General features: G+C 40.8%; 1 protein-coding gene across 2 annotated transcripts in view; it reads left to right on the top strand.

Moving 5' to 3' along the window:
• The first annotated feature begins 1,557 nt into the window (after window positions 1–1,557).
• siah1 (siah E3 ubiquitin protein ligase 1) overlaps window positions 1,558–7,284 on the top strand; it is a 27,889-nt gene continuing 22,162 nt past the window's right edge. For both annotated transcript variants that reach the window (XM_046038039.1, XM_046038036.1), the window contains exon 1: window positions 1,558–1,717. The gene's annotated coding sequence lies outside the window, so the exon portion shown is untranslated. The remainder of the gene's footprint in view (window positions 1,718–7,284) is intronic.

The following is a 7,284-nucleotide window of genomic DNA, read 5'->3' as shown; positions in this document are numbered from 1 at the left end:
GTACCAAAATTCATGAAAATTCATTCAATAGTTGTTGAGACATTTCGTTCAAAATCACAAATGTCAACTTGGTGGTGGCGCTAGAGGAAAAGTCAGGAGATCACCAAAGTCAATATGATACATTATTTGAGAACCATGATTGCCTGGATCAAATTTTATACCAATCCATATGGTAGGCGTAAACAAATATCACAGGATAAGTGAATACTTTAACCTGCTGGTGGTGCTTGGAGGTGAAAGCAGGTGATCACCAAAGTCAGTAGGGCTTATCCTCTGTGCACCATGAATATATGAACTAAATTTCATATCCAATGTAAAGTAAAATCCACAAATTTCAACCTCATGGTGGCGTTCGAGATAGAGTCAAAGGATTACCAAATTAATTTGGCTTCATTCTCTGGAGAGTATGAGTGTCTGTACAAAATTTCATGGCTATCCATCCAATAGTTACTGAGATATTTCAGTCAGTCAGTCCTCCTGATGCGCTCAGGATGCTGCTAGCCTATTGTGACAATGCACTTACATAACAAATCCTTCTCTGTAATCCCAGCCCTATTAGCCCCTCCCACCCTTGCCCCACACTCTTTCTCTTCCAATCTCTCTGCATCCTGATGCTTGCAGTGGGTGGGTGGGTGGATGGGGGGGGACTCCCTTATATCCAGATTACTATGGAGAAGCGACATGACCTCTTAATCTTAATCTCACCCAGTTACATGTATGCTCAGTAATGAATGCCATGTGATTCAAGACTGAATCACATGGCTTCATTCTCAACTGCGGAGCCTCTGCTTTTTTGTTAGGAAGCGTTTGGAAACTGTGACAGCTGATTGCTTTTTCTAACCTGCTATTATGAGAGTTACCAAAATTATCTTATTTTGGGGGGATTTTTTCACATTCAATTTTTTTGTTGTTTGTTATTTAAATTTTTTTAAATAGATGCTATGTGTCATTAAGGGACACAAGGATGAAAAACTTTTTGAATGCACACCAGTGAAATGTCAATGAAGATTCTCATAGGAGTTTACAAAATATGTAAAGGCACTCAACTCAAGGTAAACAGGCTTGTTTTTGAAGAGTCATTCATCCATCCATCCATCCATCCATCGTCAACCGCTTATCCTGCGTACAGGGTCGCGGGTCATTCATAGTTTTTCCAAATCACGTTAAAGCTTTTTGGTTTAAACACGTGCATTTTCTATTCAATTACAAGACAACACAGAAGCAAGGGGACTTTAACTTATGAAGATACTGACCATGAATTGTAAAAGTAAAAGCAAAATGGAGTGAAACTAAAGTGAAAGGTAAACTGCATTGCACTGCTGACTGCCAACAGTGATTCTCGGGGGGGAATAAGTGTGTGTGGATGTTATTATTTATGAATTAATTGATCATCATATTGGGTGAAACATATTAAAATGACATGAAAGTAGCAAATTAACTGTAAGGCAGGAATTTATGCATTTAAAAAATAATTATTATTTTGTACAATTTGCGATTCGTGCAGAGCGCGCTCCCGCGACAAACTTCAACAACTGTGCGCGCTCTGGAGCGGTTGGTACTTAACGCCTGGCGTCTCGTCTCTGCTGGAGGAGCAGTGCGAATGTGGAGGCTACGCTGAGCTAACGAATGAAATACGAGAAAGAGGGACCCTGTGTCTATCACCTCGCCATATATTCACCCATTTATCTGCAGTGAACTGAAGGATATTTCGTCCGAGGTAAGCGGGTGAGCCGTGGCGAGTGAAACATCGGATTTTCGAGTGTAACGTTAGTGTGTGTTGGGGGGGAAACAACAGCCCCGCTGTAGCATACGTTAGCCCCTTCATTAGCGCGCAGCTAAAGTTGGCTGTTAGCTAGCTATGCTTGGCAGAAAGCTGAGTAGCCGTGTCGGTAGCCTGTTTGCTGTCTCGGGTTTTTAAAACGCATGCCTGTCTGCCGTGTGCAGTCGATTGGCATGCCTGGTGAGCAAACACGGTTGTGAACGTCCACTGAACTGTGCATGAGAAACGTAAAGGTGTCGGTCTCTTAGCTTGTTCACACACTTGCTAAGCTTCCAAGTCACCGATTCAGCTAGCTAGTATGCTACGGGGCACTGCTTTACGGCAAGACAAGGCCTTGTATGTCTGTTACAGTTAATGCTAGCCAGGCTACGCCGTTGTCTGCCTTGCCAGACAAGGCCATTTTGCTTTGAAAGCAGGTTAGTTCACGTCAACAAAACCCATCATGGCATTGTTTTGTGTAGCAGCGTTACTGGCATAACCTGGTTTGGTGATGACTGTGGAGGAAGTGATGACTAATGTTTACTAAAAGTAACTGTTAACGAGTGTGGGTGCTGACAGAGATCCACTGTGACTGTGTGTGTTTTGACCTGTCTCAAAGGGAGGACGAGTGAATGTCATATTTTAGTTGTTGTCTCTTTATTGACGACACTTGCATTGCGATTGCAGCAGTGTTATTATTGTTAACGTGGACACCTGTCGAGGTGCTGAGCTCTGCTGTCAGAAAGAAAACTAATGGTATCACAGTATGACACTTTATGATTACGTTACTTCAGTCAAGAAGTCAAGCCTCATTTATGACCACTTTTGTTTGTTGTTGTTCTGTCTGTTAAGGTGTCTGCTCAGGTTGAGGTGGGATGGATCTATGATGGGATTTATGTGAGGTCACTAAATTTTCTAAACTGAAAAGACTAACATGGTGTACAGTATGTTGTACATGAGCAACATCAGTTTACTGTTTTTCATGTGGAAGAGAGTCTGCTGTCATCATCAATGCAAAAGCTTCAGCTTCTAACATGAATGGCACAAACTGGGGCTATATGTTAGGTTTGCAAGTTCAAAAACGCTTGTCATTGGCCTGCACCCTGTGATGATGAGATGATTTACTTTGTTGCAAATATAGAATGAAAAGTGTTTGTTTTTTATCCTCAAGCCAAAAGGTTTCACAGCCTTTACGCTTTTTTAAAGTAAATGCTCCCTATTTGTATAGTGCCTTTCTAGTCTTTTCGACCACTCGAAGCACTTTTACACTACATCTGCATTCATTCGCTCACTGGTGAAACTGCCACCAGAGGCAATTCAACATGCAGCCTGGAGGAGCAGGGGATTGAACCGCCGACCTTCAGATTAATAGGCAACTCACTCTACCTCCTGAGCCACAGTCATAGGACTTGCTGGTGCGCATGTTTGCTAATGAGCAATCTATGGGGGAAAATAGTATTGTGTTATGTGCAAGAAGGAGATGTGGTCTTTCCTGACCAAGCTAGAGTACAAATTTAGATGTGTGTTCTGCTCTCTGACTTCTTTCTGACTGTATCTCCTTAATGGAAAATCCACAAATGCTGGTTAACACAGCTTATAGCATAGTTAGCATAGCAAGTTAGTTGATAACGGTTGAAGTTGTCCAGGCCAAACAGGTGTAACAAAACTAACAGGCAAGTCGGATATGTCGATAAGTCTGTCTGCCCATGCCCTCACAGTATTGAGATGAGGTCTGATCAGCTAACATAAGCAAAACACACACATACAATCCATGGCAAGAAATATGGTCTCTTGCTGTTTTTGCTGACTGTTGTCAATACAGTGGTGTTGTCTGGAATGCAGCAGCAGAGATGTACTTTTTTTGACCCTATGGTTTTCTGTAGCTTTTAGAGGCTTAGTTGTTAGGTAATGTAGCCACCGGGCTTGTTTTTCATATGTGGATGGATGTTGATAGATGCCAAGATGACAGGGATTTATGTCATGGATAGGAAAGACTCATCCTCATAAATACTCTGTACCTCATACATTGTAAAATGGTTTGCTTTTTCATATTTTGATTAGTGTGAAGTTAACTCAGCTGTAGTAGCACAAACTCAGGGTTGTAACTATTTGCAAAGATCGTGGTTTGACATCATTGTGCGATGGGACAGCAGGGAAAACAATAGATATAATTTATTTTCAGTTAAGTAGAAAGTATGTAAATGCTTTAACAGGGGTGCACGGGCCACAGTGTGACAAGTCATTCAAACTTGGACTGCAATTAACAGTTATTGTCATTATCAATTAATCTGCTGATTATTTTCTTGATTAATCAAGATTGGCGCAGTGGCCCAGTGGATAGCACTGTGGCCACACAGCAAGAAGGTCCTGGGTTCGAACCCCAGTCGTCCCAAGCCTTTCACTGTGGAGTTTGCATGTTCTCCTTGACTAGCAGTCCCAAACCCAAAGATATCTGGTTTAATATCAGAAATGACAAAGACAAGCGCGAACCCTACCATGTTATGTTTTATAATGAAACAAGGTGCTAAACAATACATTATAAAAACAGATTACATTTTCTGTTGACTGACAAAACTTGACACATGTAGAAACATGCCAATCAATAAGTGTTCATTAGCACTCAACTGTTTGTGTTTCTGTGTAGAGCTCATGAGCCTGGTGTCTGTGGTCTGCTTTAGTATTTGCACACATATCAGCAGTGTGCTATATCTTTTATAACTTCTCGGATATGAGTGAAATTTCATGTTGAAAACAAGGAGGGAGCGAGTTTACCAGAGTTGGCCAATGTGTGTGAGAGGGTGAAGGTCCGTGCGTGATTAGTCAAATGCTTTGGTAATATTTACACTCGTGTGTCTCACTTTCGTGGCGTCGTCCTTTAGAAGACAGCCATGGCAAAACAAAATATCTTCTGTGATACATGTAACTTTTATGCACTGTAAAATGCTCACTGCAGTTCAGTTGGGAGTGCAACTAAAATATGCAAAAAGTTGGGAACTAATATGCACGTGTCTTAACGAATCCCCAGTTCTATACCCAATCCTTGTGTTTGGTGGATGGTTCAGACACCTGCCACATCAACCCTACAGGTTATCAGTTCTTAGCTTTGTGCCTTATTATCTCTCCGTTATACAGAAGAAATTGAGGCTGGTTATATGATTAGTAGCTATGCTAACGGAAATTAAACTGATTTTAGGATTTTTGACAGGTTGTTGACTAGTCACTCCTAAAAAGACAAATTTTTATAATGTTTTGTATAATAACGATGAACATTTCAGAGCAGTATTCTTTTCAATTTAAAGGGCACAGAGAGGAGCAAAATATTTTACAGACTCATTTATTTCTTTCCTTGCACTTTGTTTTGAATATAGGACCGACGGCAGAGGACTTGAATGGGAAATCATGCCTGACGAACTTACAATTCCGGTCATGATTCTTTAATATGCCAGCTTTTTGTGCCAGTTTTTTCCTACTACTTGACTCAAAGTAGTTTGTTGTTTTTTTGCTTTTAAACATAACAAATAACACTACATAAATGAGTGTGGGTGATTTTTATTAGCAGCAAGAAATATACTCTCTTAACAGGTAGAAATCTGAGCAGAACCTAGACTCAGGGTGGGCTTCTCTGTCTGGTACAGAAAAGAGAGGGAGGGGGAGCACAATGCAAGTTCCACAGAGAGATGAAAAATAATAGTTATGGTAGTGGTAATAATACAGATATCAACTAATAGTATTAATTATAGCAATAATAATAACACCAACAATAATAATAATTGTAGCAGTGAGTGTCGAGTAGGAACAAGGGGGCAGCCGCAACCACAAATCCAGACTACAGCTCCGCGGGCTGAAACACCTGCAGAAAGCCACTGAAAGAGTGAGAAGAGAGAGAAGAAAGTACAAAATTACAGGAGAGGGAAGAAGTCCAGTTGGTAACATGCATTAATGGGATAAGAAAGCCTACAGATGGAGAGAGAAGCTCAGTGCACCATGGGAAGTCTCCTGGCATTCTAGGCCTATAGCAGCATAACTAACCTGAGCTATGTTAGCAATAGCTAGAAGCCAATAACATTTGTTCCCCAAAACGTTGTTGGCAAGTTGATGATGTTAACGCCAGCTTACGGACTCCTGCTAACTTAAGCACACTTACTTACTCTCTAGCCCAATGGCAAATGCACCTGTCTGATGTTGGGTATATTTTTATAACTATCAAATCAGTTGCTTACAATAGCAGGTTGTTAACTTGAGATGAGAGGTTCATCAATCTTTCTTCATCCTCTGCCTCGGCTGACAGCAGGTGCTGCCGGCTTTGCCCACTTGAGAATAGTTCTGCTATCTGGCTGTTAATGTTACTGTAGTGCTAGCAAACTTTGCACTAGCATGATCATGTATATGAGCGCCATTGATGAAGAAAATATGTTTGCTATGGAACAAAGGCAGGCTCACCAACAGTAAAAGGCTTCAATTACACTTGCTTACCGTCCCACCATCATCCCAAATGACAAATCTGATGAATGTGTTACGACCCTGGCCAGTAGGAATGGGGGCTGCGGGAACCTGTACAGTCATTTTTCAAAACCTGTAGGTATTTTAGCTGGCTGAAGTTAGTTGCATTTTCTCAGAAAAGACCGGAATCAGTCTAATTATACAGACAGTAAACATTGTATGTTAAGAGTGACCAATTAAATATATTGAGCTTTGAAAGCTAGGAAATTAAGTCTTATTTTCTCTTTGGTAACGTCTCAGAGGCAGCTGGTTCCAGAAGGGCTTTTTCCCTTTCTGTTATTTACATTTTGTTAAAACAATATCCTTAATGTTACTCAACACAAAAACACTGTGCTTACATAATGACCTTATAGGTTTCTGTCATGGACCCCCAATTTAAATAGTTTCAACTTTGTTTTTGAAAGATGGTTTTTTTTCTGTCTATTATTTTGGCATTGCGAACGGGTCTAACTATTATCAGTGCGGCAGCAAATTCAGAACTCTTTGTAACAGTATTATTTTTTTTTTTTTTTTTTTTTTTTCCTCAATCATGCATCACAGAATTTAAAACTCAATGATTGGATTTTTCTTGAAATGCACCCTTTTGAGTCGTAGATAGAGTTTAATGCGTATCCAAGCTGTTGAAGCTAAACAACTGAGCGACATAGCATTGTCTAAAATAAAATTATTTGCTTTGGTGCTTTGTGGCACCCAAAATAAGTCCTCCCACTTTGTAACTCTAATGCTTTCAGGTGATATTTAATCTATCAAGGGGGTGTGTGTGCATTTGCGCATCTATGATCTAGCTTGTCAGCAGACCTTAGCTTCTATGTCTTTTCTTCTTTTTACTGTCCTGGCGCATAAACGGCACATGGCCAGCGAACAGAGCTCAGCTCATCCTCACAAGAATGACAGCTGCCTGATGCAGGAGAGGCGTGTGTGTGAGACACTCAGAGTGACTCATTGGCTCTGTAACAGTGAGGTAATTCTAGATCTGTTACTAATGCCAAAGGGAGTCCCTTGCTTTACCTCTCTGTGTGTGTGCG

Source organism: Micropterus dolomieu, linkage group LG22 (assembly GCF_021292245.1).
Source record: "Micropterus dolomieu isolate WLL.071019.BEF.003 ecotype Adirondacks linkage group LG22, ASM2129224v1, whole genome shotgun sequence".
NCBI lineage: Eukaryota > Metazoa > Chordata > Actinopteri > Centrarchiformes > Centrarchidae > Micropterus > Micropterus dolomieu.
Note: the sequence above shows the minus strand (reverse complement) of the source record. Positions and strands in the feature narration are given on the sequence as shown.